This window comes from Phalacrocorax aristotelis, chromosome 1 (genome assembly GCF_949628215.1).
Source record: "Phalacrocorax aristotelis chromosome 1, bGulAri2.1, whole genome shotgun sequence".
Lineage (NCBI taxonomy): Eukaryota > Metazoa > Chordata > Aves > Suliformes > Phalacrocoracidae > Phalacrocorax > Phalacrocorax aristotelis.
In genome coordinates this window covers 97198337-97215235 of record NC_134276.1, presented here as the reverse complement: position 1 = coordinate 97215235, position 16899 = coordinate 97198337, and the positions used below count along the sequence as shown (strand labels likewise).

At 40.3% G+C, this 16899-nt stretch overlaps 1 long non-coding RNA gene across 1 annotated transcript in view; it reads left to right on the top strand.

Moving 5' to 3' along the window:
• The window catches only part of LOC142059703 (uncharacterized), a 184125-nt gene that overhangs the window by 146985 nt on the left and 20241 nt on the right, over nt 1–16899 (top strand). Inside the window, exon 5 of the long non-coding RNA XR_012661496.1 lies at nt 11676–11723. This is a non-coding gene — a long non-coding RNA (uncharacterized LOC142059703). The remainder of the gene's footprint in view (nt 1–11675; nt 11724–16899) is intronic.

Sequence of the window (16899 nt, the reverse complement as noted above, 5' to 3'; positions counted from 1 at the left end):
GTTTTCACAAATCTTGTCTAATTAGTCTTTCTAATTGTTTTTTTGCTCTGACTTGAATATTCTGGTAAAAGTGTGGAGTCTCAACAACATCTCATTGTTCTGGAGAACAGAAGAATGGGAATTTGCACCTAGTGAACGCTAAACCTTTGTATGAACACTGCGGCCATATCGCATTTTTTCCTGAACAGGCATACGTTGAGAGAGAGAGAGAGTAAAAGAGAGACAATTCATTGAAGAATTTCTAATTTAAATACTCCTCCCTTTATGCCACTGGAATTGAATGCTCAGCATATAGCTTTAATGCCAGAAAGGACTATTTTTGATCAGCCCATCTGACAAAAGCCATAGATTTTTATCAACTGGTTTCTTTGTTGAGCCTCTAACTTCTGTTAGCAGGGTACATAGGTTCAATTTCGAGGCTTCACCTGAGAAAGAATCCAGTGTACCCTTGAGCAAGTAATTTGGTTGAAGATCCTGATTGTCAGGAATGCATGCCTTTGGTCCCAAATGTAGTTAGCATAGTTGCCAGATGTTGGATCTTGCTCTACCTTTTTCCATTAGTTTAAAAAGCCCTCTGCTATCAGAGGTGTTTACAGACCATGTTCAGATCACTTTTTACCTTTGTGGGGATAAACTAAACAGACTGAAGTCCAGGAGTCTTCCTGGAGCCATAAAATGTCCCCTCACAAAAAGCTTTAACTTTAGGTTGTTGCTCCCTCTGAAAGGTGACTGTAAAAACAGTACTGCAGAGTTTCATGTTTATGACTTTAATGGTTTCTATATAAAGAGCTTTGGTTTACCAGTTAAAATGCAGTGTGACTGGCTGCCAGACCTTTCAGTTCTATCATAGTCTCCAAGGGAAGTTGAGATTTTTGCATCCTGTCCGTCATCACAAGCAGTAAACGCAGATTAAATCAGAGCCAGGCTTGAAGACTGGTGTCAAGGTCCATGGCCTACCTCCCTCTCCCCTTAGAGGAAAGGAGTCACATGCCTGGTGAGATCACACTGTCTCATGTCATGCAATGTGACTCAGAGGTTGCTCAGTCCCCCCCTTCCCTGGGTGCCTCCTCACCCCCTGCCTGAAGGAGCTGTACCCACTCCAGCATCTTCTCTGGTCACGCTACGCCCTCAGCTACCCCATGTGATGGCGGCACCATCAATACCCTTCATTGGGTCAGCAGCAAGCATGGCCCTACAGAACCAGGCGGGTGGCCCTGCTAATAAGTCACAAGATGGAGCAGAGGTCTGAGCTCACTCCTTTAGCCACGCTAGCTCTCCCTGCAAATACCAAGTGAAGCAGTATGTTGCTCTCCAAAAAAAAATAATCTAATGTCCCTTCACGCAAAAAGTGGCAGTTTTGTTCAGTGAGACTTTTACACAGTCTTTTTTTCACAGCAGTGCTTCCCTTTGAGGCAAAAGAAACTATTTTTTTCCTCTTGTTGCAGTTGTTGGTGTAAGTAGGAAGAAAATTCCATACTTTAAAGATAGGAGTTACTAAAATAGTGGATTATATTGGTGACTACAGGGAAGAAAATCTAAATACAGAAGGAGGGAAAGAAAAAGGGAGGAAGAAATGAAGTAAAGCAACAAATTCTTGAGGAAAGAATACAGAGTGTTTCTTTTTCTCTCTATTATTCTTTCTTCCCACCACTCCTTCCAGTTTAAGTTTCTCCTTTGGTTGTAGGCACTAATCAGCAACTATATGAAGCAAGTAATTAATAGTATGTATGGAAATAGTGTTATTAATTTAAGTGACCACGGTCAAGATCAGATTTCTGTTTCTTTTTTCTATAACGTGCATGTAGAATTATATTTCCCATGGTGGAATATTTCTTCTGCAATTTGTTAATTGCCTTTTTTATTATGAAAAGGATTTGTACTCTGAGAGCTACAAAAGGGCATGAGGTTCCAACGGCACTTAGAAGCACAGTCAGATCTGCAACAGGAAATAAAGAAATGAATAAAACAATCCCCAAATGTTTTCCGAGCCTGGAACACAAGTTATGGATGTGTCTTTTAACAAGTTGACTTCTCCATGAACACATCCACGCTGTCAAATAGGTAAACCTCAGACTGTGCCCAGAGCTGAGGAAATCCAGTCTCTTGCACATTAGAGATGCACTTGCCAGACTCACAGGTGCAGCATCAACCACCACCAGTTGTCTTTTAACATGTGGGGAGCTAGATGCTAGGTTTGGGGAAACTCTGCATATTTCCTGGGTGTGCCTCAGTTGCAGGGTAACAGGTGAAACACCACTCCTGCTGGTCTCTAAAAAACTAGCTTAAGACAATAATGCTGTTAACCTTCCTAAAATGCTGGGAATTCAGGCTGCAATGTTCTAGGCTGGGTAGCACCACCATCTTCCTTCTGTCTGGAACATATGGAAACGAAGTTTCCAAATACATATCACAAGCTGTGTCTTTTCCGTTACCATTAATGATATTTAATTCCTGAAGATATATGTCTGCTTAAATATTTATTATAAGTAAACTTGCATTATAGAGTTATAGTCCATTTTAAAATGCAGATCATCTCTAGAAAAGAGATTTAATACAGATCTTATGCAAAATTTATCAATTAAAACTAGTTTCAGGGTTCCATAGTTGCGTAATGATTTATAAATAAAAAATAATACTGGAGGATATGTTTCATTTAAACGATTTTTTTTATTATTATTTAGTTATATCTAATATTTTGGTAGTCAAATTGAAATCCTGCTACATAATTTACATCTGAGAACATAAACTAACATCTAATTTAATTTCATCTTCTTTAGGATAGATATAAACTGTATTCTGCAGATTCATAGGAGCATTGTATTTGTGGGATTTGTTATAATGAATGTGATAGGGCATAAGAAATGCAGGTATGGCAGTCACTAGCAATTCTCCACCACGGATAAAGTCTTCTTTGAAAGAGACCAGGATTGATATAGACTCCTTAAGAAGACCAAAGAGACAGACCTTTGGTATTATAACTTGTAGGGCCTCTCCCTGCTGTAGTCAGTGCAATGCCACCACTGACATTTATGTACACTATTTTCTGAAGGCCATGCATATTTGCTGCAAGTGTTGTCCAGACCTGATCCTAACTAGACTGTGAGATCTAATACAACTCTGGTGCCAGGTTCAAAAGAAAACAGCAGTTCTTCATCTTCTGCTGCCGTCTGAAGTGTTTGGTTAATACAGCCAGTCTAAAGTGAAAGAAAGCCTTCACAGGATTTACTAGATTTACCTTCCTGTATGTAATAATCAGAAAGTTACTATATAATAGTTTTTCATTGTCTCAGTTGATTTTTTTTTCAGAAATAACACATTATGAAGTTGTTATTGATATATTGTATTCATAGAATATTTGAAATTTGCTGAGCAGTCAGAGGATCATGGTGTCTTAAATGCATTTACAGATTCAGAATTAGGCCTTGGTATTTTTGTGTAGTTCAGTTTGCCCTATTTTCCTGTATCCTTCTGTTGTTTCTTATCTCAGTCTTACACCGAAAAAGCCTTCAGGCACAGAACAGCTTTTGCTTCTGACATTGTGCCCACGGTAGGGTACTCTTGCCCCATGAAGCCTGGATGATACAAATAATCATAGCAAAAGGCCATCATGAATATCTGTTTAGGTTTCCTATAGTAGCACAGGTCTTGAGACTTCTTTGAATTGATTCTTGTTTGGATTACAATGAGTCTTTTGGAAAAAAAGGTATCCAATTGTGATTTAAGTATCTCCAATGATGGGGAATCCATCACACTCCTCTGCAATTGATAAATGTTCGTTATCAGCACTTCTATCAACCATTATCTGTTACTTTAAAACAACCACAACAAAAGCTACTTGTATGTTTATTAGGAATTGCAGGTGAAAAAGATCTGTTCAGTTTAGTAGTCTGCAAGGATGAAGGTATCTTCATGCCAGGCCCCTCCATCCCAAAGGATATCGTAACTCTCTCTATAGCCCCAGACACATCGAAGGGTCCTTGGGGAGATTCCTTCTCTAAACAGCTAGCAAACACTAGGACTGAACAAACAACTCACAGTGAAATATGTAACACTGTGAATTTCACTTTTTCCTGCTCTAAAATGTCCATGAGCAGCTCATACATTATTTAATACGGCTCTTCAGAATTACTCTATTGAACTGTACGGTTGTGTGTGTGTCGGAAAGAGAGAGATTACTATTCCTTCCCAATGAATTGCTTGGAAAGTTCCCTCTAAACATTTGGGTCTTGAGAAATACTAACTATGATGGATCGTATCAGTATCTCAGTATTACTTCTGGACTTGACAGGTACTATCAGCAGGTGGAATGTATTTGGACTCCGGCTCTGCCATGCAGACACACAGTTAGAAAATTCAAAAAACCAAAACAAAACAAATCTCCCTTTCCTGGGCCAGTCAGGCCTTAAGTGAGACATCATTATTACAAATCTTGTGTTTACTGGTGAAACCCATGGACAAACTGTGAAATGGATACACCTTACTGGAGTCAGGCCAGCCATGGGCACCTGCAGCATGCCTCCATGTGTCCCTCCAGACGTCTCAGACCACCCAGCTAACAACTGCCTTGGTAAGGAGAAATGGGTGACAGGTTCATGTTTCACCTCTCCTCTTACCCTCCATGTGGATATGAGTGATACGATATGAGATATCTCATCTGATAATGAGAGATACATGCACACCCCGTGGCTTCACGGCCTTCAGCAACTGGTAGAACCTCAGGTAAGAGGTATAGGACAGCAACCCCTGTAGATATCCTGGTCCACCCACTGCCTCCAGCTAGCCAGGAAGGGACCCAGGAACAGACTGAGTAACAAGGGTGTAGACTGGGTTCCTTCCAGGTGCGGCAGCATCTAAGATTTGAGGGCACTAAACAAAATTGCTTTTTACTAACAATCCTCTATGAAATTAGAACCTACTTTTTCTGATTGATTGATTGATTGATTGATTGATTGTTTTTAAATACCTGAGACTGAAATGCAGCTAACAGCCATTCTTGGTATGGCTTCTATTATGAAACAAGAAATTATTTTAATTGCTCTAGCAATTCCCTTCCCATTGCTGTAAACAAAATTATTTCCTTCAGCAGCAGTCTGACTCACGTCGTACTCGACAAAAGAGCTGCTTGCTCTGATCCGGGCTGGTGCAAAGGCTGCATGGGGGCTGCAGCCTCTCCCCTTGCATAGACCACAGAGCACAGGCTGTGTCTGCAGCCAGCTGGGTGATGCTGCTGAGGCAGGGACTAACCTCCCAGCCTTTTGCTTCACCCCATCCTCACCTGAGTCACTTTATACAGACTCTGCTTCTCTCCCTCGCAACAGCACTTATTTACAAGCCATTCCAATGTTTCCTGTTTGGAAACAGTTTTAGCATAGGGAAAGGCAAGAGCACTGTACTGGAAAAGCTCTGAGAGCCCTGCCCTGTCTGAACAATTGAAGTACCTTTGTGAGCTTTGGAAATTTTTTCCTTGAGCAAGTGCATTCCCTGTAAAGGAATTAAAGTCAAGATAGAAAAGCAGATTGAATCCAAAGGAGCAGGAAAAGGATATAGTTTCACAGGAAAATCCTGTGGATTTTCTCTTTGGATGTGCTGATCTATAGATTGATGCGCTCAAGGCAAGCACAACTATTATGAAAACACAGCTTTGGCACTGCGCAGCCTGCAGCACCTCTTCTGCTGGTGTTGGCTTTGAGCTCACAACTTCAAAAGTATTGATTTAAACATTTTACTATTGATTGCAGAATTAAAGCATGAATGGGGGGAAGGAACATGCAGTCAGTTATGGTATTCAGCTTCACTTTATATGACTCAGAGACACATTATTTATTTGCGTGTTGCTGTTGGATGAGATTATAGTGTCTTTAGACAGGATTTTGGCCCTCGGCAAGTAAAATGCCTTGGATGAATATCCAGTCTTAAGCCAGTAGCACTGTTATATGAAGACCGCACTTACGCTTTCATCTTCTGAGTGCTTATTCATAATGCTGTAGTTAACTAAATGTCTGTAACTTTCTCCATAAGCCTAAGAAGTCTGTATTATTAATAAACATATCCTTCGTTGAGCCTTTGAAAACTTCTCTGTATACGCCATGCTCAGGTAAAAAAGGAAGACATGAAGAGAGGTTTTCCCAGACATTTCTGAGTGCAGAAATGACATAATTACTCTCTTCTTAAATTCATAATACTTTTCAGTAGGCTTTACTCTGACCAATATAGAGTTTAAATTACACTAAAAACTCCCAGACGTTATTTAAGAGACAGAGTTAGGATTCTACATACCTAGAGAAGTATCTATTTTTCCTTCATGTATCTCTGGTGGTGTTAGTGGAACTGCAGAAGTATTGAGATGCCCCAGTTAGAATTTGCTCATAGACCTAAGAAATCCTTTGATAGTGATGCACATTCCAATTAAGTAAAGAAGAAATGCCTTGGAACTGGTTTGTGTAGTAGATGATAGAGCAAAACTAAGCAAGGTACTTCTCAGAAGTGTGTAGTCAGTACCTTTGAATCTGATGGCAGCAAAAGTAAAATCTTCCTGATGCAGTGGAAAGCAATACAGAGAGCATTTGGGAGAGAATAGAATGCAGATTCAATGACAAATATTTTCTGTTCAAATGAGATATGAAATGAATGATAACTTTTTTGTGTGTGTAAAAATTTATTGTCAATGCTAAATAAGCTGGAACTGCATGAACTAATAATTCTTTAAAAGGTACCTCAGGTAACTCACAACATTTACCTAGGTGTAATCTTAGCAACATTTTCAGTTCGGATATAACACTGGTTTACTGTGATGGCTGCACTTATTCAGCCTGAGATAAAGCAGAAGAGATGTTATTTATAATAACTCCTTCCATTAAACTCTTAGCTTGCACTCTGTACCACAGATGAGCATCCAACAGTCTACATAGTTCAGATTACTAACAGTTCAGACACCAGTCTGGGCTTTGTCCCATAATAAATAATCGTCCATCCTTCATTTTTATTGCTACCTAAGCATAACTACTCAATAGATATGGTGAAAGATGTATACCACTATCACCACTAAAACATCTTTGTTCAACATCCTGCCCATGACACTGCAACACTCTCTTTTTTTCTTATCCTTTCAAAATGCTTTTGAAAAGATTTGCTGTATCGATGAAGTAGATTTGCCCTTAAAAGCCTGCAAACTGCATTGGGAAACCTCATGCAGCTAGTTTACAGAACATTTTTTCACTTACTTATTTTCTAATTGCATATAAATCATTGCTGAAAACTTGATCTGTAGGTCTGAACACACACAGCCTCTGGAAGACGTGATCTAAACTCAAGATTGGTTCAGATTGCAAAGTCTGAAAAGGTTTCTTGTTTTCATGTCATAAAACTCAGAAACCAAACAGGTTCACCTTCAGAACATGCCAAATTATGGGGGACAAACCATTGCTAATCAAAACATAGAATTTACAATCTATTACAAAAAGAGCAGAAGAGTCTCTAGGTATTGGTATTGTGGGTATCAGAGTTAATTATTCAATAATTAATTACATTTGGTTCAAATTATTAGCTTTTGTTTTCTGTTCTTCACTTGTTTGTATACCTGTGCCAGCTTGGGCTATTTAATTGGTCATACAGATTGAATAGAATTACTTCTCTTCCTTTGGATCGCCTGATGCTTATAAACAGGACAAGTATGAGCAAACCACTTTTGGCTTTGACTTTTCTGATACACACTCCTTTGAACTAAAATTTGTAACACTCTAGGGATTTGGTGAATGCTTAAAAACCACTTTGCACTCTTGAATAGTTGGGGTAGTAAATAACACAATCCTGTCATTAGCCTTAATCCAAATTAAACGGAAATATTTTCTCCAAATATACCAATCTTTCATGGAAAACCAAATGGCATTTTGATAATTTCATGACATTGCTAATTTCTAGTTAGTGACCAATAATTGGAAACCCGTATTATTCAAGGTTGCTTTTTTCTATATTCACGATGTTTATTATGAGTACACTGCTTAAGGGTTTGCAGGAATATTTTCTTGTCTTTAATGTGAGTAGTCTTTCACCCCCTGAATTCTGTTCGGATTTCTGAAGACCATTTGCTTCTTCAAAGTGAATCCATGCAGAAGCATGAACTTGATTACATATGAATAAAGTTGACAGCAAAACTTGACCTCAGATTTTGATTTTGTTCAAAACCAAAACCCAGATAAAAACACTAGCTTTTCTCTGTCAAAAATGGGCAGTACTGAGAAATATCTAAGTTAGTCAGGTACATTGGAGAAGTTCACAGTGCAGTCGAGGAAGATAATGTAGTTTTCAGGTCTGTAGGTTTAAAACCAGGCAGTTCAAAGGAATGTTGGTTAAACTGATCATCTTCTAAGGAAATGTGCTCAGTATCTTCTCCAAAAAGAAGATTCATCTGGCTTATAAGACTTTTCAGTAGATATTTACCTACAGAACAAAAGTTCTTTTCTCAGCCTACAATTTAGACAAATAGGACATATTGGTAGTAGGGAAGGATTGAAAGGCTTGTTGCTTTGGTTGGGGCTGTTCACAACTGGCCTGGGTTACAGCAGTTCCCATGTTGTTGAAAACTATAATCACAGAGGTTGTATTGCAGACGTCCAAAGTATCAAGGAGTTTATGTCACTAAACCTCATGTCATACCTACTTCTTGGTAGAATTTGGCACTTTAAAGTCTTGGACCTTAAATGTAATAGATATACAGAAAAAATTAAAAACATGCTGGGGAAATCAGGATTCATAGTAACTCAGTTCATTAGGATTAACTCTGCCTGGCACTGTACAGATTGGGCAACATGGATTGCTATTCTATATTTATTTTCTGAATGTGGTCTGAATATGATCTGAATTTCCACAGTAAACTCTTGAGTTAGGAATGATATTCTCTGTTTTCAGTCAAACTAGAATCACATGTATACGCCTCATATTTTGACTGGGTGTATTAAGCATTCATTTTTCAGTTAATTATGCACATCAGAGCACTTACAGATCATCTCAGATATGATGGGAAAAACATCAGCTCCTGGGTAACTGAAACCTGCCCCAGTCAGGTATCTCTTCCTTCCAGGCTCACTATATCATGTTTCTACATAAAGAACAACATCCTTCCTGGAATGCTCCCCCTTAGGGGGAACCGCAAGAAAAAAAACAGGGAACTTGGGTGTGAGACAGTGGTATGTCTTTGATTCATTGATCCTAAGGACAGTGCTGAGACATCCTCAAAATTCGATGGCTTTGGAATCTGAGTTCCAGCTTGTCAGTGGTTTTGCTACCCAAAAAAAACATGGAAAATTGAAGAGGTGGGTTCCTTTTTCCTTTCCTTTCCTTTCCTTTCCTTTCCTTTCCTTTCCTTTCCTTTCCTTTCCTTTCCTTTCCTTTCCTTTCCTTTCCTTTCCTTTTTCTGGCAGTGAAAATGATGGTTTAATGTTTTGCATTTGGCTGGGAGGAACAAGACTCAGGCGCCCTCTCACCTACGCTATGTCAGCATGAAGTCAATAAATGATGTTGGTATTAAAAAACTGAATCCTTTTCCTTTCCTGTATTTGGATCATCTGTGGATTATATCCCTGCAGCTGCACCGAGCCCCCAAAAGTTCATAAAGCTGCACTTAGTGTTTCCACATGTAGTCTGATTGCAGGGTCACATTAAACAAATATATTAAAAAGAAGGTTTCAAGAGCATGGCCTGTCACTCTTCCCTGTAAGTTTAGAAGATAACTGTATTCTTCTTCTGTTATTCTAGGTGTACTGATATAAATTAAGATTTATTTTAATTTGAGTATAAGATCTATCTTAAAAAACATCATTTATTTATGAGTAATGTTATAAAACAATATTTTAGCCTGGAATGTCCTTAAGCATGTTGAAACTGTAAAATCCTATTCAAGCTGTCTCTTCTTTACTTCAGTCCATTCAAAAAACAGTGTCTAAAACTTCCAAATACTGACAGACGTGCTTGTTAACTTCATAGAAAACATCCAAACAGTTCATGGAATTTTTGCCTTGGGGAAGCATTTGTTTTTCTTGTTTGGTCAATTAAACACTGCTTTTCCTAAAAGACAGTGTATTGTAACATCAGGCATGATAATAACCAGAAACACCAATGGGTGGATGCAAAAAGTTTGGGTTGATGTCCGCGTTCCAGTTATGTTTGGAGAGCTCAGGCACTCAAGGGAGGGGAAACACAAACTGAGGAGTCTTCTGCATAATTTTCCTTGAGATTATTCATACTGAAGAGCTCCAAGCAGATAAAAAGCAGCTTTCTTACTAAGATGATAGTACTCTAATGGCAAGGAGCAAAAAAATTAAGATACGTGATTATTTTTTCAATGTAAGTAAAGGGAATTTTAAATAGGAATGCTATAAAGAAGTCATCATGGTGCCATCAAAAGCATTGAGAAGGCTTTTCTGCTAGAAATGAATAGATGTAGAGAGCATACGAAGTCTTGAGCTGGATGAACACTGAAGTACTGATCCAACGCAAATGGATAAATTTGACAGAATACAATGGTTTCACCAATGTCTTCATGAAAAATATTATTTCAACACAACCAAGATGTGTGACGCTTACTTTACATTTTATTTTTATGCTTACAATTTAGATTTATCTTTTTTAAACATTAGAATAGAAATGTCAAAATGATATGAAGCTGCGGTGAAGAATTTTTGTAGGTCTGAAATGAACCACTTACTTTAAATTATTTCAGTCACACACATAATCAAGGATTACAGACTTTGAAGCCTTGGTCTTTCCCATGAGGTGAGTCTCAGGTGGGAAATCATCTCTGTACTGGAAAGCTTTTAAACACACACTTAATTGCTTGTCCAGGAGAGGGAGAGTTTCAGCATGTACTTAAGCGTTGTGGTTATCTGAAGGCTCAAACAGGTGTGTAAAAGGATTTGTGAAGGAAACTCAGCTCCTGAGAAAAGAGGGATGGATCCATCTCAAGCTGCTGTGGGCACCTGCAGTGCAGCTTCCTGGGGTTCCTGCATGCCTGTTGGGCCAGGAGAGGACGATTCACCTGTCTGAAACCTCCGTGAGAGAACGAGATGAATTGTGCCTGGGAGGGTCCCAGTCATTTTCTAGATTTCACACACACACACGAAAAAAAAAAAACATCTAGGAGGGAAATCTGCCAGGTAGTACATAATCTATTTACAAAAATAGGTCTTATGAATTTTGCAGACATATAATGTCAAATAGCGTGTTTCCTTTCATTGGTACTGTTTACAGATACTGCTTCCAGAGTCACAAACATTAAGTCAGTCCAGCATTTGCTCTTTTTAAGAGGTCTGGTTGTAGAAGTGCCTTTAAGAAGATATGTTCTGTTCCTCTCTCTTTAAGTAAATGGCTTCTTAATGTGTCACCAATTATTTAAAATAAGATATAAGGAGTATTCTTCAAAGTTTTCAATGTGAGCTTCCTCTTTTAATTTTGTACCTACCTTCTTGTCCTTAATCGATTATGTTAAGGATGGAGTTGGAGATGGCTGGAAGAATAGCCATGTCTATACTCCCTTCCCTTCTCCATTGGGCTGGTGAGCACATATAGGACTGCACTCCCTAGCAGGCTTGTGGCATACCATAAGTAATAGGACATGTGAACTGCAACTGTCTCACAAAGCCCTTATTAGGCTAAACCAGATTTTACTCTCTTTCTTTCTCCAGGTTGCTGTGGGAGTGTAACTGATGCGCCTCATTAGAGTTTGAGATTGTGTGAGTAATCCTATTGTTTCTATCCTTCTGTGTAAGTGTGTATAATCACCCTGCTTCCTCATGATGGTATGAGTAACCTCATTTTATGACAAGCTTTTTCCATATTCCCTATTTTTTGCTCTTTAACTTGTGATTCTACTTCTGTAACTTTGGATTGATTCAGGTGAGGGAGGAGGCTGGGAGGTGGGAAAAAGGAGGGATGCAAAGGGAGAACAAAAGCACTTTTCGTTCCCTCACCTGTAACCCTTAAGGTTCAGTTTGACTATGGGCTAGAGCTCAGACGATAAGCTGGAGGAAATCACACAGACAAAATTCACGTGGCTCAGACAGCGTTGCTGCAGAGAGCAATGTCTCTCTGCTGCTGCAGTGGCAGAGTTCAGGCTTGTCTTCTGCTGGGGGCCTGGGCTGCAGGTGCCCCAGAGGAGCCTAGGCAAGAGAGTTTGCACCCTTTTTCATGGGCGAGTCTGACACGACTCTGCTTTGGTGACTAAGAGGGTGCAAGGAGCTTGTGCATGGGCTTTGCAGACCATGACCTCTGACAGGGTGCCTGTGGGAGTGCAAGGGGAGGGAAGGGAGAGCCCCGCATCCAGAGATCACTCCTCCTGCAGGGAAGTGAGAAACACTGTTCCCTGCCACTCTCCAGCTGCTGCTCCCTAGGCTGAGGGTGGTATGAGAGGCAACCTGTACCACCCACATGCAGCTCGATCCTCCTTTTCCTACTTCATGTGAGAGCAAGGGAGAAGGTAGGATGGTAGGGGTGCTTCTCAGAGCTCCTTCTGAATGTGCCTGCAGCACCCTGTGCAGCACCACCTGGCTTACAGGGCGCGACTGCTGAGGGGGGGTCACAGGGTGCCTTGTCACCGGGTAGAATCGGTCGCTTGGTGAAGGTGTCACCATCCTAGGGGCTTTATTCGTGTTAGCTCTGCCATGGCTGCTCCCACTGGTGGAGCCAAACCAGTAAGATGAGAAACCTAGGGCAAGAAATCAAGGGTAGGCAAGGTCTAGAGTTTGTTTACAAGAAGTTTGCTACCTAGATAAATCATAGTGTAATAAGTCACCATCTTAAAAGGGTATACAAATCCAGCCACTGGCTGAGCATTATTGCTGTCTCCTGGCTAATTACAATTTAAATGATGATAATCAGTCTGTCCGAGTCCTTCCCTTGTCCTCAGCTACTCAGCAAAGCTGCTCTGCTCAGTCCAACATCTTCCATCATTCACCATGCAGATGTTGGGGTTCTTTGAAGTTCTTCTGAGGTCTCAGTGAAGAAGGATCTGAAAAACAAAAACTTGGATTGGCTTTGGGTGCAAGGGTAGTGTTGCTCTTTACTAATGTCTACTAGTTACCCAAAGCAGTGAACATATATTTAACTTAGCTTCATTATTTCAGATTATACATTCATTTTCCTCTTGCTGTATATGCCATGTTATTGCAGCTACTCACTATTCAGTAATGCTGGCATATCCAGCACATTGTAGTGTTTTTTTCGGTGTGTTCCTGTGTTCAGCTCCCCCAGTCAGAGTCATACTGGGTTCTACAGTCACATGTATTTTGCAATATCCCTCTGCCAGTGATTTCCACCAGTACCATGTCTGTCTCTGCTGCAATGTTTTGCTGCAGGAGATGGGCAACACTGTTCAGAACATTTCCCAAATGCTCAATAGGCATTTTGTTTCTGCAGTTTAAGGTTTCTTGTACTTCCTGGGGATGATACCATTCATGGTTTCTTGGAAATACAGGAGAAGCAGACATATGCAAGACTAAGGGAGAAAGGAGGTTAAACATCAGCCACTGGACTGATGGATCCATTTGCCTTACTTCCTTCATAATATATGGACATAAACCAAAATCTTACATCTCATACTTTGACATTTTTGGCAAACATCAAATACAGACCAACACAAAACAACAGGTACACATACCAGGAGTCAGTCCCACAAATCAACCTTTTTTTACCTTGCTGCCACAAAACCCTGATCCCCATATTGTCAAAATATTTGCCTCTCTCCTCCATACAAGCTTAGCCCACTTAGGTAGTCTATTTCTTTTTAGTGTCTACTGTCTTTGCAATAACATTTTTATTGGCAGGATGAGAGGGGAGGAAGTCCACAGGTGACTTTCCTGTTGCCTCTCATTTTATGCAAAATTTCCTCACATGCTATAGTGATGTGTATCTGGGCATCTTTTCTTCTGTAGTATCCAGCCCAGAAGGGTCTTGATCCTTGTTACCCATACAGTAGGTACTCATCATTAGCAACCTATCAGTGCGTAGGTGATCTTAAATGATTGTTGTTGCCACTGGCTGGATAACAGAATAAATGGCAGGGAAAGCATATCCTGGGCAAGTATTGATTGCTGTTTCAAGATGTTGCCAGAAATTAGATCCACAGTAACTACACTAAAACTTTATAGTACAAGTCGGTGAGACGCCATGTTCTGAACTGTTTTCAACTTCGTCGAGAACATTATTGATCATCTATATCCAAGGGGGCTTGGTTTCCTAAGTGTTCTCGTTACAGTTTCTGGCTCGCCTACAAGCACACTAAACTGAGTATACTTTGTGTGGGGAACTAAGTGGTCTCTCGTCTGCCTTGCCCTTGAATTGAAACTGCCTTCTAAGAGATTTCCTCAGCCCTGATGTCGTCAGCAGAGAACAGAGCTGTGTTGGAACATGAGGGGAATATTAGATCATGGAAATTGACTAAGTGGAAGGACTTAATCTAATTCCTTCATTCCCAGGTTGCTTTTTTTTTAAAAAAAGCCATAACAAATTAAGAGGACTATGTAGTGCAGGAGAAAAAACTTTACCCAAAACAAAACCCTGGGAAAAAAAACAGTAGTTCCAGACTCATGATGGCTTTGCTTTATGTTCTAATGTGTCCCTACAGATGTGATTTTAATGCACACCAGGTATTTTTCAGAATATGCTCTCCACTGTCTTGCATGGAGCCATGGATTACTGATGCCACTGTAATGTGATAGAAAACAGTTTTAAAATTCCTGGTAAAAAGGATTGTGCTCGATACGGTCATAGGCTGATGAGATGATCCAGAAGTGGTGCTGATGATCTGTGATTTTGCTATTTCGGGAACATATATCCTAGGAGCAGGGCTGATTGAAACAGCTGTAAATAACAGAGCTTTTATTTTAATTGTTAATGAGAGATGATAGAAGGCATTCACTGCAAAATGATGCTTGTGGCACGTTGGTCATGTAACTGACCTGGCTGCAGCATTAGAGCATCCCTGAGTCTGAGGACTGATTGGGGCAGCTTCCCAGCTGCCCTCAGACAGATGGAGGAATGGATGGATGCCAGACGTCTCCGTGTTTTCTCTACAGGTTTTATGTGACCCAGCAGAGCATTACTGAAACAGCAGGTCCAGTACTACTCATGTAGTAAAGGCTAATGGGTTTGTTGCGGAAATTTTTAGGTTTTCTGTGTGCAGTTGTAAGCATCCCATTTATCTAACAGCTGTGCTATTGTTCTTTACGACCAGTGCCTTGAATGAGTTACCAGGAGCTGTTTTCAGAAGGGGCTCTCTGCCGCCTGTGGCTGTTTCTATCTATGCTCTTGTGTCCCTCAAAAAGAGCTGGGCTTTAAAAAGGTGTGACTCAGCACAGTTGTGTCATGTCATTTATTATTATTTCTTGCTGAGAGCCTTGGGCATTACCTCAACACAGTTATGAAACATGGCCCTATTGTGGTTAGCCCTGTACACAAATAAGCTGAAGGGTAGTCCTGTTACAAATTGAAGACTACAATGAGAAATACCAGCTAGAGACAACAAAATGAGTGCAGAAAAACAAGATAATATTGTAGCCGTCAGTGGTCGGGTTAGTCTGTAACTGCCACAGCTGAAAACACAGGATTTCTAGTTGCAGAAAGCTCCTAAAAAAAAAACCCAACTAAACAAAAAACAACAACAAAAAAACCACCCACCCAAAAACAAACCAAAACACTTTACACCATATTTATGAGTCAAACAGAAACAAAAGTTTTGAAGTTGTGAACCAATTGAAAAATGCTTGCAGAATGATTGAAACAGAGTACTAGCAAACTTGGACTTGAATCTTATGATCCTTGCTGCTGAAGAACAGGCCTGTTTCTGTGGCTGGTGGTTGCACTCCCAGTCCTGTCCTTCCCTGACAGCACACTTCTGCAGGCTACTTCATGGTGGGACTGAGAGTGTGCTGAGTCTCAGACCAGCTGGCTCAGCCAACATGTCTATTGGTTTGGAGAGGACTCCCAGAATCCAGCCCTAATCCCAAGGGAAAGCACATGGCCACCCAAAGAGACCCCATTAAAGGTTTCAGAAATTTCTAAGCTCTCTGCTATAGAGCTTGAGCTCAGTTAGATTAAGAGCTCCAGGACTTTTGTTTCAGCTCCACGGATAAATATTTTCAAACAGCACACCTTGAAAGCACTAGAAATGTGTCCTGGATCCTGTGAACACAGGAGGAGGAGGAGTCCCTGGTGATGGGCCAAGAGTCCAGGCAAAGTCCATGTGAACCATGTCTTCAGTCTCCCAATGCCCACTGAGTATACACTATCTGGGGGTTCAGTTCAGCTTTCACTGTTGACAAAGTTTTCCTCTAGGAAAACTCTGATGATTTCTAATCATAACATTTAAGTTTCTAACCCCTGCCAGGTGTCCAATAGACCTTGTGGCTGCAAAATGCATTTGATTTTGGGGAAGCTTTGAAAGGGCAGCAGTGATTCTGCTTTGTATATTTTCAAGAGACCTCCATTAACTCTTAAGGCCCATCTTTGATGAGAGAAGCATGGTGTCTGAAGGAAAACTACATAGTTGGGGTGAGAAGATGGGTTGATGTGAGCATCAGCAGCTGGGTGCCACAGAGATCATAAGAGTCATTTTCAAGATCCTGCCATTCACATGACAATCTATGACCTGCTATATAGATTGTGGAATCTGTTCTTGTTGTCTTATCTTGGAAGGCAATAATTAAAGGTCTGAGTATAAACATCAGCTGATGGGTTTCCATTAACTACCATGGTCTTTGCGTCCACTCATATGTCAAATATTTGGTTATCTCTCTGCAAGAAGGTGTGATTGTGTTGTCCCTCCTGCCACTGGTTTCCTTTGCCAAACTCCAGCAAGGTAAAAGGTTTTAATGCCCAAGTCAGCACTGAGGAAAAAAAAATCATTAAAAAGAT